This window comes from Lygodium microphyllum, chromosome 9 (genome assembly GCF_053477565.2).
Source record: "Lygodium microphyllum isolate KBCC chromosome 9, Lygodium_microphyllum_v1.1.10, whole genome shotgun sequence".
Taxonomy (NCBI): Eukaryota; Viridiplantae; Streptophyta; class Polypodiopsida; order Schizaeales; family Lygodiaceae; genus Lygodium; species Lygodium microphyllum.
In genome coordinates, this window is record NC_141143.1 from 7,202,716 (window position 1) to 7,217,267 (window position 14,552).

The following is a 14,552-nucleotide window of genomic DNA, read 5'->3' on the forward strand; positions in this document are numbered from 1 at the left end:
AAAGAGGGATCCACCACGGAGAACATCTATCAGATCACTTTGAACGAGCCGATAGAGGGCCAAGATCGTATAAGAGATGCAGATGTTATCGAGCTAGACCTTGGTACGCTTGATGATTCGCGGCCAATCAAATTAGGTTCTATGCTCAATACAGCAGAAAGGGAGGACTATGTGGCCTTGATCCAGGAATTCCGTGATATCTTTGCCTGGAGTTATGATGAGTTGAGAGGCATTCCTCCTAGTTTTGCTGTTCATACAATTCCGTTGAAAGAGGGCAGTCGTCCTGTACGGCAGAAAGTAAGGCGTATGCCTTTCGAATTGAGGGACGGCCTGTTTGAAGAGTTACAAAAGCTTCGAGAAGCGGGTTTGATTTTTCCTGTGCAACACACGGAATGATGTTCGCCAGTTGTGATTAGAAAGAAGAAGAATAATCAAATCCGTTTATGTGTAGACTTTAGAGAGCTGAATAAGCAGACAGTTAAGGACTACTACCCGTTGCCATTTATTGACCAGATTTTGGATCAATTAGCGGGTAGGGAGATATATTCGTTTATGGATTGCTTTGCAGGATATAACCAAATGGCAATTGCAGAAGAGGACAAGTTGAAAACAACTTTCATTACTGTATTTGGTACTTTTGCGTACCATGTGATGGCCTTTGGTTTATGCAATGCGCCTGGTTTGTGGCAACGAACAGCAGATAAGACATTCGGTGACATATCCCCTAAAGAGTTGAAGGTGTTTATTGATGACTTAGGGGCTGCCACCTTGAGAGAAAGGCAGTTGATCATTCTAAGAAAATGCTTTGAGCGCTGTAGACAATTTTGCATCGCCCTAAACCCACGGAAGTGTGTTTTTGGAGTACCTTATGGGCTATTGCTGGGTCATGTGGTCAGTTCGGTAGGAATTGCGACAGACCCCGAGAAGGTTAAAGTTATAGTTGCCATGGGTCCACCACGCACTCCGAAGGAGGTGCATAGCTTTCTGTCTTCGGTTGGTTACTACCGTAGATTCATCAACGCCTTAGCAGAAAGAGCATTGCCGCTTACAAATTTATTGTCCTTTAGCTATTCGTTTTTATGGGGTGACCCTTGTAAGGTAGCATTCGAGGATGTGAAACAAGAGCTAGCAAGAGCGCCCGTTTTAAAAGAACCTAAAAGAGGTGAGGTGTTTTATATATTTTCAGCAGCCACGATGTATAGTATCAGCTGTTGTTTAGCCCAAATTTGGGAGGAGAAGTGGTACCACCCGATTGCTTTTGCTAGTCGGAAGCTAGGGGTATCCGAAATCAATTATACCTACATGGAGAAGCTGTGTCTAGCAATGGTCTTTGGGACCAAGAAATTTAGGCATTACATTCTCTATGAGAAAGTCGTGCTTTATACGAAGGCGGAGGGGCTTCGACTATTGATGAATAAGCTACAACCGCCCGATCGTCTAGCAAAGTGGTTAATCACTTTGCAGGAATTTGATTATGAAATCAAGAGTAAGCCACCAAGGTTGCAAGGCATCGTGGAATGTCTTGTGGACTTTGGGGAGCCGAAAGAATCTGTGGCTGAAGGTAGTGACATGGAGTTGTTATTTAAGATAGATACGGCCTCTATTCCCTCCTGGTATGCTGCAATAACGCATTATTTATCCACGGGAGAGGCGGGATCCGAACTATCTAAGGCTGAGAAAAGGAAAATTAAGCAACAAGCGTTAAAGTTTGCCTTGATCGCAGGTACATTATATCGGCAAGGGGTTGATGATATCTATCGCCGATGTGTGATGCCTGACGAGGTACCATTCATTTTGGAGGAGTGCCATGATTCTGCTTGCGGTGGCCATTTTGCTTGACGGCTTACAGCACAAAAGGCTTTAAGAGCAGGTTATTGGTGGCCTGTCATCTTCCAGGATGCGTTTGCGTATGTTAAGCGATGCGATATTTGCCAGCGGCATGATAGTCGAGAGAATAGGAAACGACCACTCACCCCTATTATGGCGATACTTCCATTTGAGAAGTGGGGAATAGACTTTGTGGGTCCTATTACTCCATCATTGACTACGCAAAAGAGGTACATCATTGTCGCAACTGACTACTTCACAAAGTGGTCAGAGCACGTGCAACAAGGAAAGATGATGCTAAAGAAACTGCTAGTTTCCTTTTAGAGCAGATAATATGCCGGTTTGGTCCGCCGAAAGAATTAGTGTCGGACCGCAGAACCCATTTCTTGAATAAGGTGATCAAAGGTTTGACAGAGATGTGGCAAATCAAGCATAACAAGACAACCCCATATAATCCGCAAGCCAATGGGCAAGTTGAAAGCACCAACAAGCAGCTTGTGGGCATCCTGTCCAAAATTGTGTCGAAAAAGAAACGGGATTGGGATAAAAAGTTATATGTGGCAGTGTGGGCTTATAATACGACTTTCAAACGAGCCACTGGCCATACCCCGTTCAAGTTAGTATATGGGGAGGAGTGTGTCTTGCCTTTAGAAATTGAGCTGCCGACTATTCGGTTTGCCATCAATCATTCTTTGAGCAATGAAGACGCACTTTTTGAGCGCTTGACGACATTGGCACATTTAGATGAGCTTAAGCTGCAGAGCTTATTGCACCAAGAAGTGGTGAAGCACCGAATGAAGCAGCTACACGACCTCAAAGCCAAGAAATACACCTTCAAGAAAGGACAGTTTGTTCTGTATTATGACGCACGACGTGAATTATTTCCAGGCAAGCTAGAGCCCAAATGGGATGGGCCCTATAGGATCGTTAGAATAGGAAAGAATAAATCCACAGTTTTGTTAGCTGACCTTGAGGGGATAGAATTTAAAAATAAGGTTAATCTTAATAAGATTAAACCTTATTACTTTTGATTGCACTAATGCTATGACTGCCTTGCAGGTCTAGGCGAGATCGATCAAACATCTGCAAGGAAATCGTGATAGAGGTTGATGGGTCGTCTGATCCCTTATTTAGAACACCCATATTTAGAGCAAAGGTATCATCAGGGAAAGCTCATTTGGTGGAGCAAAGGATACAAGGTGATTGAGCAAGAAGGCGGGACATTTATTAGGGAGATCAAGGTCTTCTGCCATCACTGCCTACAAATTTTGACGAGTATCCCTGTTGAATTCAATGACGATGGAGGGATGGAGCCTACAGTCCACCCGTTGAATATGCTGAATTTCAATTACCATAATTACGAGTAGAGTTCAAGATGGTAGGATATGTAAACCCTTTATGGACGTGCACTTTGTACTTTGATGGGGCGTCCAGGGGTCCATGCAAAAAAGGAAGTGTAGGAGTTGTCATCTGAGACCCCCGACGACGCATTGTCATGAAGTTAGCTATTTATCTCGGGGTGAATTTTACCAATAACATGGCAGAATACAAAGCCCTGATTATGGGTTTGAATATTGCGAAGAAGGGTGGTATCCGCCAGTTGTTGGTAAAAGGGGACTCTCAGTTGGTTTTAAATCAACTCAATGGGACGTACATGGTACGAAACCCCATCCTTTGTATGTACCATCATACTGCCATAGCCCTGCTAGACGAATTCGATAGAGTGTCTTTTCAGTTGATTCCACGGAATTGGAATCAGTTTTCCGATTCATTGGCTAATTTTGCGTATGAAGAAGACCTCTTCTTTAATTGTGGTCCTTGTCCCGATATATCTATTGATGCTGAGGCAGGACCTGGTTGTTTGTGGGGTATGCTTTCTGAACATGCCCTCTTTGGCAGACGATGGTTGCTTTGGGTGATGCAAAGGGTAAGCGAGACTCATCTGCCTTTATTATCTTAGACCCACAGACTGATTCGACGACATGTGATGCGAACACCTCTTGCGATATACGCAGGAGGGATAGGTCATAATCTAATGCATCTAGTTTAGGGCTACAAGCCATGTTCCCCTGGGAATGGTATGCTTTGATGTCTATCATGGTTGTTTCCAGGTGGATGTTATGCGTAGTCAGTGTCTGATTTCATTAGGCCAAGAGGGCCGATGCAGTTTTGTAATGAAGTGTTTGATTTCATTAGGCCAAGAGGGCCATTTCCCTGTCTAGTGCGGGTGTGTTTAATCGGGTTTTTGTTTTAAGTGTTGTGCTGGACAGATTTTGTGGTTCGTAGACTTTGGTGAAGCTTGGAGGGAGCCTTTGTCGCGGCATCGATGGAAACTTCTTGTGGCCAATCCAAGTGATACCTCTCTTTTACGAGTATCTTTCTTTCCTGTTATATTTGTATTTGTACTTGTCAAGGGGGTACATTTTGTTGGGGACCGGCAACCAAGGCATGAAGTCCCAGGTTTAGGCTAAGTATGTTTGAGGGAGGTCGGAGTAGTCATTGCCTCCTGTAAAGACATTGTCAGGCATCGAAAGACCTGTTTTAGAAGGAAGCCCTAATGGCCCTGTTCTGCTAGCCTGCTAGGCAGCCGTTCTAGGAGTTCTTGTTAGTAGTGAGGCAGTTAGAGAAGCCTGCCAGAAGATAATCATAATGATGCCAAGAAATCCTGAATATCCTAAAAGATGACTATAAATACGAAGGTGTGTAAAAAGGGGTTCTAACCCCTATCAAAGAAAAGAAAAGGAATGAAAATATATAAGCAGTTGCTCATTGCCTTGCGAGGGCCTGGTAGGTTCCTGGGGACGAGTCAGACCCGGGGCCGATACCTTGTCTTCCTAGGGGTGGCTTCGTGCTGGAAAAATAATACCAAAACAAGGAAGGTTGGAGCGAAAATAAAAGTGAGCGTTAGAAAAGGATTAAGTGTCGCCTTGCGAGGGCTTGGTAGGTTCTTGGGTGCCGAGACAGGTCCTGAGACCGATGCCCTGTTCTCCTTGGGTCACTACGCTCAGCTCCCTCCTTTATACATGCCCAAGTATGTTAATAAAATAAAAACCCTAAAAGAAGAACTGTACTGGAAGAAAATACTCCTTGATCAGGCTATAGGAGTCCTCGCCTTGTAGGAGCTCCTGGTTGTGTTGTCTTTAGTTGGTAAGTAGTTCAGACTACCACTTAGGGCAACCTCTTTGATAGGTTTTTTTAGTTTGGCTGTGTTGGAGCAGTTGGTTAGTGACTCACTTCGGATCTTCTATTAGATGATGCTAGGCCTATTCCTTGTGGATGTCATGCCTTGGTTCTGTCCAGGGGTAGGGGGAGCATTGTGCTGAGTTTTATTATATATTTGTTTTGTATCAGTTTGATGCTTCTTTGGTTGTTTATGTGTAGATATGTTCGTGGGTTCGACGGACTGAGTCGTCCTATCCCGTGGTTGCCAATGAAGGATGGATTTTAGGCCCCGGAACGTGCCTAAAAATAGGAGAAAAATGTGGAAATGAGGGGGAAAATGCTCAACCAGGAAGGCAGCAGCTCGACCTAGGACGATTTTAAGCGTCAAGTGCTTGACGGGCGCCCGTACGACACTCCGAGAATTTTCATAATTTTTCCGTGCGCCTGTGCCAATCAGTGGAGCTGCCGGTCAGTGCGGGATGTCGAGACGAGTTCATAGAAATTTTCAGACGGACGATCGGAGTCCGTACACGGAAGATGGCCCGAAACCGGCCGGGGTGCCCAAAGGGGGGCCCAAATTGGGAAATCCCAAGAGGTGTAAGGGAGGGGGGCTGTTTTTCAGCCGCCGAAAAAATCGCGCCCCCCCCCCCCCCCCCCAAATCATGATGAGGCTTCATACACAAGCCATGAAGATGATCAGGCCGGGCTTCTGCCTCTAGTCTACGCTTCGTATCGCCGGTCTCCGCTCCCGCAATGGTGGACTGTAGAGAGAGAGAAAATCAGTCTTTCTCTCTCCTCCCTCTCTCTCCTCTTTACCCCCGTTCGTGCGTAGAAGAGTAGAATGGAAATGGATGGCCGGATGGATGCCGATTCTTGACGATACTGAAGGGCAATGCCAAATCATTGTAGATTGTTGATTCCAAGCAGAATTCATGGCTGGAAATCAATCGTGGGACGTGCCAAATTTAATGGAAAAACCCGCAAGACACGGTAATAATTGTTTTTACAAAGAAAATGGTCTTTTGATGCAAATTCGGTTTATAAAAATGTGTTCATATGGATTGAGTTTTGAGTATGTCGTGCTTTGAGCTGTTTTCTGGCTGTTCATCATTTAAAAATCAGAAAAACATGTGTGGGATAGCAGAAAATAGAAAACCGAGACACGAAAAACCATAAAAAATGAAGGAAAATAGGGGTTTTTGGGCTAAAAATGATGCAATAAATTAATCCACACCTACTAAAATTCTTTTTCTGCTGAAATGAACTAAGGGCCATAGCCCATAAACTGAACTTAATTTTCAGCAATTAAAAAATGGGAGAAAATGGGAAAATTTGCAAGAAAATGGTGGAAAAAACATTAAAAATAGGAAAAATTTATATTTTGGGCTTCGGAAAATTGGGAAAATTATGAGTAATGTCCGTGAATGTATAGTGAGGCTGAGGCATGAAGATTTGCTTCAGATCAGCCTTGCTTCCGTGTTTTAGTTCGGTTTTGTCCGCTTTTGATATGAAAAATAAGGGAAAAAGCCATAAAATGCCATGCAACGAAGCACGAACGGTAGTTGGAAACCATTAAAAGGGATGTTTTTGCACTTGTGCACGATACTGTTTTGCTAAATGTTTGAGCACTAGACATCCACCAAATGCATGGAGCATGGATAAGAATTTAAAAGTATCAGTGATCAGCTCCTAGACATGCATTGCAATTGGTTTATGAGGACATGACCTACGTTGTGAGGCAGTGAGATACCCATGCTGTAGGCTAGTCGTGGGATCCTAGAGGGGAAATCAAGTAAGGACAATGGTACATTCCTGGACACGTTTATTTGGTACCTTGAGCGACGTTTGTGCGGAATGTCTAAGTGTTGAGCGACGCATCGAGGGGCCAATCCCCAAGGTGTAGGAGAGTCGCAGAGGGTTGACGGCATTCAGCCGTAGGAGGAACCCCATGTGTATGTGATTCGAGCCTTTTGGCTATGTGAAAGGGACTCCCTCTGAGGAGTAGTGGGCTAGGATCAGTTGGACTACAACTGTGATGCGGTCAAATACTTGGTGTGGTAAGTGCCATCAAGCAGGCCATTTAGCCACGGAATGTACATGAAAACCAACCATCCCTGGAGCTTTCTGTTCCTATTGTTTACGGAAGAACCATACAGATGACATTTTCTCTCTGAAGGAGATGCATGATAGGAGAAGGAAGGAAGAAGACGCAAGATTCAACTTGCTGGAATCCAAAATGACAACACAGGATATTGGACCCAAGCCTAGAGAGTTTGGTCCTAATTTCGGTCCAAGAATGTTTCCCTCTCAAAGTTACAAAGGAAGATAGTCTGGCGGTGGTCAGAGATCAGAAGTGGAGTGTTACAGATGCGGAGAAAAGGGACACATTTCACCAAATTGTCCAAATCCCAGAAGGTCAGTGGATTACAAGCCCTTATGCAGTTGATGCAAAGGAGAAGGCCACACTGCAAAAGATTGTCCAAGCCCAGCCCCAGTAAAAAAACAGTGCTACTGATAGTCCGGCCAAGGCTCAAGAGCCTACCTCCAATTTAATGGAATTGGAAGTTGCTGCCATCATGCGTGCAAGGAAGAAGGAACCATCTATCCAGAAAGAAAATAATCCTCCTGCCAGAATAGTGGCGTTCAATCTTCCACCAAAAGAACAGAACAGAACAGAGCCTGACAGTGCCATACAGAGCCCTACAGTGCCACAGAGAGTTACAGAGATAGTTCCAGAGACAGGACCAGAGGTCCAGGAGACAGAAGAGGCGGAGGTGCCGCAAGTGGCAGAAGAAGTTCCCATGATTCCTCTGTTGGAAGAAAGAGGGAAAATGAAAATGGATGTTGCCCCATTCCCTAACCGGTTAGAGAAGCCAGTGGATCCTATTAAGGAATACGATCTGGTCAGAGATCTAGATACCTTTAAACCAAACCTCACATTCCGATAATTACTGGTGTTGTCTCCCAGTTTCCGAAAACGATTCAAAAGTATACTGACAAGAAGACGTGGATTAAAGATTGCTCCCTCAACAGCAACAAAGTCCAATAAAGCTCCAGAGCCTGTCAAAGAAGTGGATGTGGCTAACGCCTTCCTAGATCCGGGTACCCCAGAGACTGGCGCGTGGATAGAAGGCTGCTTCATTGCAAATGCACTGATTGATGGTGGTTCATCAGTGAACATTATGACGGATGTGACAATGAAGGATCTAGGCCTACAAGGTGTGCAACCCACCCAATGGCTCATCAGACTGGTAGATCAGAGCAGAATCAACCCTTTGGGCATTCTCCCATATGTGAAGACTACAGTGGCTGGAAAAGGTTATTGGCTAACCTATCTAGTGGTGAAGCCAAACTCTTATGGTACATCCTATCCTCTGTTACTAGGCAGACCATGGCTTTTTGAAGCCCGAGTTCAAAGGAACCTTGACCTTGGGTAGAGGACCCAATAAAGTGGTGCTGAAGCTATATGGTTCTCAAAAAGGACATGGATCCACCTCCTTGTAATTATCTTCTGACTCCCCTAATGAGACTACGGATGGAACATCAGCAGATGAAGATGCTGTCAAACAGATCCTTCCCAAGAAAACAGTGCCATGTTCCTTAACAGTGGATACTATAAGCTGACTTCCAAAAGATGCAAAGTCCCTGTCAATGGGTGAATACTTCCTGCCTGAACCAGGAACGATTTCTGAAATCACTTCTGACAGTGAGATAGAAGCATGGATGTACTACTCTCCCTGTTACATGGCCATAGCAGAGCCAGAGACAGGCAGAAGATGAAATAGAGAACATGTTCTTCTCTTACAGAGCTTCTACAGAGACAGAAGTAGAAGCAGAGACAGAAGCAGAAGCAGAGACAGAGACAGAGACAGAAGAGGATGGAGATGATATGGACGAAGAAGGTTATGAAAGTGAGCCAGAAGAATCTATCCCACCTGCAGAGGATACATTTGAAGAAGAAGGTCCAGAAGCATCAGAAGCAGACGAGCTCATGCTATGGGACAGAATGGCAATGGTACCATTTGGTCTGGTAAATGGATCTTCTCACATGCAAAATCTTTATAAGAAATGGGTTAAGAAGAACAAGCCATCTTTCAGTAGTGGCTCATGTTGTCCTCACCCATCCTTGCCAAGAAAAGATGATGATGATGCATCGTGCCAACAAGCACCAGTCCCACAAACCCAACAGAAATCAGAGGGTCCCTGTTATGTGACGTTCCTCGATGTGTCATCAGAAGATGAGTCTTCCAGCCAAGAGGTAATTAATCGTGAAACCAAACCCAAAACGGCTCTAATCCCATTTCAACATCTCAAGGAGCAAATTAAGTCTCCACCAAAAGAAGAAGTTGGGTCTAGTGGGACATCAGAAGAGGACATCACTCCCTTGAAGGAGTCGGATCTGTATCCAGAAGCAGTCAGTGGGACCTTCATCCGTGAAGTAGAAGGTGAAAGGCAGTTAACTTTTGTGGATGCAGAAGGCATTGAACGCCACTTGAAGGTGGGTAGCAGCCTCCTAGAAGAGGAGTTGTCAACCTTGTATAACTTGTTGAAAGAGAATTTGGACGTGTTTGCTTGGTCGTACAAAGACCTAAAGGGGATTGATCCCACAATATGTCATCACCATATTGACTTGGAGCCTGATGCCAAGCCAGTACGGCAACGACAGAGGCGAATGAACCCGAATTATTCCACATTGGTGAAAGCAGAGCTGCTGAAGCTTCTGGAAGTCGAGTTCATCTATCCAGTGGCAAATAGTGAATGGGTTTCACCCATTGTGGTTGTACCCAAGAAGAATGGAAAATTGCAAATCTGTGTGGATTTTCGCAAGCTCAATTCCAAGACGAAGAAGGATCACTTTCCTATCCCTTTCACAGACCAACTGTTGGACACAGTGGCAGGACATGAGCTTTATTCCCTTCTGGATGGATTCAGCGGATACAACCAAGTGCAGATCGCAGAAGAAGACCAGTCCAAAACAACCTTCACCACAGAATGGGGGACCTATGCTTACCGAGTGATGCCGTTTGGGCTTTGCAATGCCTCTACTACTTTCCAGTGAGTCATGATGGCCGCATTCCAAAATCATTTGCACGACTTTATTGAGGTATATTTGGATGACTTCTGTGTCTATAGTTTGATCCGCGAACACTGGGGACATTTGGAACAATGCTTTGACCGATGCCGAGAGTATGGGATTTCCCTCAACCCCGACAAATGCATCTTTGGGGTCTCTTCTGGAGTTCTGTTGGGCCACATTGTCTCTGCACAAGGGATATCAACAGACCCTGCAAAGATTGAAAAGATCGCAGCTTTGACAGCACCTACCAACCTCAAACAGTTGAGGGGATTCCTAGGCCATGTGGGTCACTACAGAAGGTTCATAGCCCATTTTGCAACAAAGGCAACTCCTTGCACAAGCTTCTGAGGAAAGATGCAAAGTTTACTTGGACGGAAGAATGTGACAAAGCCTTCAACACTCTGAAGCAATGTTTGATTGAGGCACCCATTCTGCAACCTCCTGATTGGATGAAAGAGTTCCATGTACACACGGATGCATCCATTGAAGGCTTAGGCGCAGTTCTCTGCCAAAAGGATTCCTCGAAGCTGGATCAACCGATCTATTACGCAAGCCGAAAAGTCACTGATAGAGAATGGAACTACACAGTGACCGAGCTGGAGTGCTTGGCAATGGTGTTTGCCCTAGAGAAGTTTCGCCACTACCTCCTATCTACCCACTTTAAATTTTATGTGGATCATGAGGCCCTATCCTTCCTGATGAACAAAGCAGATATGAAAGGACGAATGATGAGATGGCTCCTTCTATTCCAGGAGTTCGACTTTGAGGTAATTACCAAGCCTGGTCGTTCCCATGTTCTGGCTGATCATCTGTCGCGTATCCCACAAACTGCAGACGAGGAGCAAGATGATCCAGACCTTCCTGATGCTTCCCTATTCTTGGTAGAAACTGTAACTCCCTGGTATGCAGACATTGCCAATCTACTAGCAACCCAATAGTATCCTCCTGGTATCTCTAGTCAGGAAATGAAGAAGCTTATGCTAGAATCAGCCCCCTACACCCTGTTAGGCGGTGCACTGTACAAGAAAGGCAAAGATGAAGTGCTCAGAAGATGTGTTGCAGGAGATGAGATTGGGATTGTTTTGAAGGGTTGCCATGACGAGCCATGTGGAGGTCACTTTGCAGGAGAAGCTACAGCTAGGAAGGCTCTGCTCTAGCAGGATATTGGTGGCCTACCATCCACAAAGATGCCTATGATTACTGTAAAAGATGTGATGGTTGTCAGAGAATGGGGAAACCCACCAAGACAAGTGCCATGCCACTGCAACCTATCCTTCCCTTAAAGCCGTTTGAGAAGTGGGGCATTGACTTCATAGGCCCAATCGATCCTCCCACCAGAAGGAAACAGAACCGATACATCCTCGTATGTACGGATTATGTCACAAAGTGGTGTGAAGCTAAAGCCCTAAAGCGGGACGATGGTAACAACGTGGCCCTGTTCATGTACGAGAATATCATCACCTGTTTTGGCAGTTCCTTAGAGCTAGTAAGTGACAGAGGTACTCATTTCATTAATAAAGTCATGGAAGAGTTGACAGAGTTGTATAAGATCCGCCATCGCAAGTCCACTCCTTATTACCCCAGAGCCAACGGCCAAGTCGAAGTCACCAATCGCATCCTCTGCTCGATTCTGACAAGAACAATTGCCGCACATCGTCGTGATTGGTATGATCGACTTACAGAGGCCCTCTGGGCGTACAGAACCTCCCATAAAGCAGCAACAGGACAGACACCATTCCAGCTGGTGTATGGTACAGAAGCTGTTTTTCCTGTTGAACTGGAATTACCCTCTTTGAGAGTGGCTATCAAAGAGCGTTTGGGGGACAATGATTCACTGCAATACTATCTCCTGCACCTGGAATGTTTGGACGAAACTTGCAGGATGGCTCTACAGTGCATGGAAGCCACGCAAGCTCAACGTAAGGCTTACCATGACAGCTTCATCAAGCACAAGGAGTTCAAAGAAGGTGATTTGGTCCTAGCCTATGATTCACGATTTGGCAAGCTTCAACAGCGGTGGATGGGCCCATATAAGATACTTGCTGTCAACCCTAATGGCTCTGTCCAAGTGCAGACCGTTGATGCCTCTGATGATCCCTTCCTGATCAATGGATATCGCTTGAAGAAGTACTTTCCTCCTTGGGGATCCTGACAATCATGGTTACCTGATCCTTTCCCTCATTGGCGCGGCACTGTACTTCTTATGATGCTACTTTTGATAGCCATTCTTCAGCCACTCATGAAGTGGACGCAACCCTCTGTCCCCTCAAAACCCCCTTCCAGCCTTGATCTCTTATCCTCTATTTTCCACCAGCGACAGTGGCAAGGTTGGTTCTGATACATGGTCTTTCAACCATTCCCTTGTTTAATTCGAAAAAAAAAAAACACAATATACATATCGGTCATGGGAGAAAAGGACTTAGGTCCCTGTCATGCCGAGCTATTCTTCAAGAAAAGATGGAAACACCCTCGAGAATAGGGGAAAACAAATTTTAAAAAAATAAAAAATAAGAAAAAAATAAGAAAAACAAATCTGTTATGAGAGAAACTGAAGAAAATCCCTATCATAGCAGGCCTCGTTCCAAGAAAAGGTGGCAAACATCCTTGGGCGGGAAGCTGGCTGTGGAAAAGGTGGCAACACCCAGCAGTCCAGAAAGTGGATTCATTACTTGATATTTCCAGGATCCAATTCCAAAGCTGCCTCCCTTGGTATGCTGTGTTCTGGGTCTCTCTACAAAGTGTCTAACTGACCTCTAGCAGACGACATGTTCCTATCCAACACGACGTTCGATTTGATGACTACCTCCCTCGGTACGCCTCTTCAACAACTAACGACGCGATCTTCATCGACAAACAATCGAGTGACGTGAGCTTTCATCCTAACTGGATGGGGAAGTGAGTATGGTTGCCCTCTGTAACTATCAACAACGAGTGAGACAGAGGGTGGGCCGAGTGACCAGTCTTTTCCCTTCAAATCAAATGAGAGGTGAGTAGTGTGAATGAAGTGTTGCACGCACGGATGGGCCTCTCAATGCACAAAGCACAATTTGTTTCTGTGCACTACACTATAAGGCTCCCTGGCCTTCCTTCTCGCACAATATACCGGCACAGGGTGGGATACACAGTTGCACCATCCAATGCGCACAAGGCATACAACCTTTGCACAAGTGACCGTGAGGATTACATCAACAAGTTTCAGGAAAAGGTTGCCCTCCTGTATCTATCAGCAGAGCGTGAGACAGAGGGTGGGCTGAGTGTGACTGGAGTTTCTTCAATCAATTACCGAGAGGTGAGATTGAGGGACGTTACGACACTTGGAGTCAGGTATGTTTCCGTTTTCCTATGCACCCACGGGATGGGTCTCTACCATCAACACAAGACACGTCACCCTGTTCTGTACACTGCACTGTAAGGCTCCCTTGCCTTCCTCCTTGCACCTATGCCAAACGGGTTGGACGCACTAATGCACCATCAACTGTGCACCTTAGCATACTCCTTCTGCACCATCCCCCTTGTTGATTTCTAAACCGGTTACGAGATATGGGTTTCAATCCTTATTCCTCGGGTGATATTATTTATGGGGCGAGTGACTGTTCTTTCATTCCATTTGAGTGACTGTGAGTTGAGTGTAATATCCCTCATCATCGATGAATTTCCTGTGATTCCTTCCATCAGCCACCTCCCTGGGTGCTGCCGCATGGTCCCTACCATGACGGATGTGTGCCGAGAAGATGCCTTGGTACCTCCAGCAGTCGACAACAATACAGGACGTGCCATCGACAATCAACCTTGATTCTTAACAAAATGGGCCAAGTTTTTCTAACCCTACAACTTCTGTTTTTCAGTAACGTTCATGTTTTAAGTGTGGGGATGTTAGTGGATAGTCTGTGGCGTAGTCCTAGGTCCCTGTTGCTCAGTTAACCCTATCCATTAAGGTCTTAAGTGTGGGGACGCGTCCCTGTGCGTCTACATTGCATACCCTTCTGCATATGCCTCAACCTGCTCATGCATGGGTCCCTTTCCACCCAACAGTTCATGTTCCACCCACCCTTGGGTCTGTTCCCTTGCAGTTTTCCTTCATTCCCTGATTTTGAGGTCCTACCATGTGAATGCACCCAACGTTCACCGAAGTCCAAATCCAACCTTATAGCCCTGTTCCTCCCTATGCATTGACCATTTTTCCTTTTAACCTACCCCTGTTCCGGTACACGGTTTTTGAGTTATTAATTTTTGAAACATTTTATGTAAATTAGACGGTTTTCCATGTGAACGCGCTTTTCTTGCTTCGGAACCGTGATCTGGCGTCATAGCCTTGACAACCACTTTTCCCCTGACATTTTCCCTTTGTACTCCGTGTCCTTTCGATACATGGTTTGTCCAATATTAATTTTCCAGTTTTCTAAGGCTTTTTCGTGCGTCTTTTTTGATATTTTTCCATGTGAACCTGCCCTGTTTGCATCGGAATTCCAATTTGATTTGACAGCCA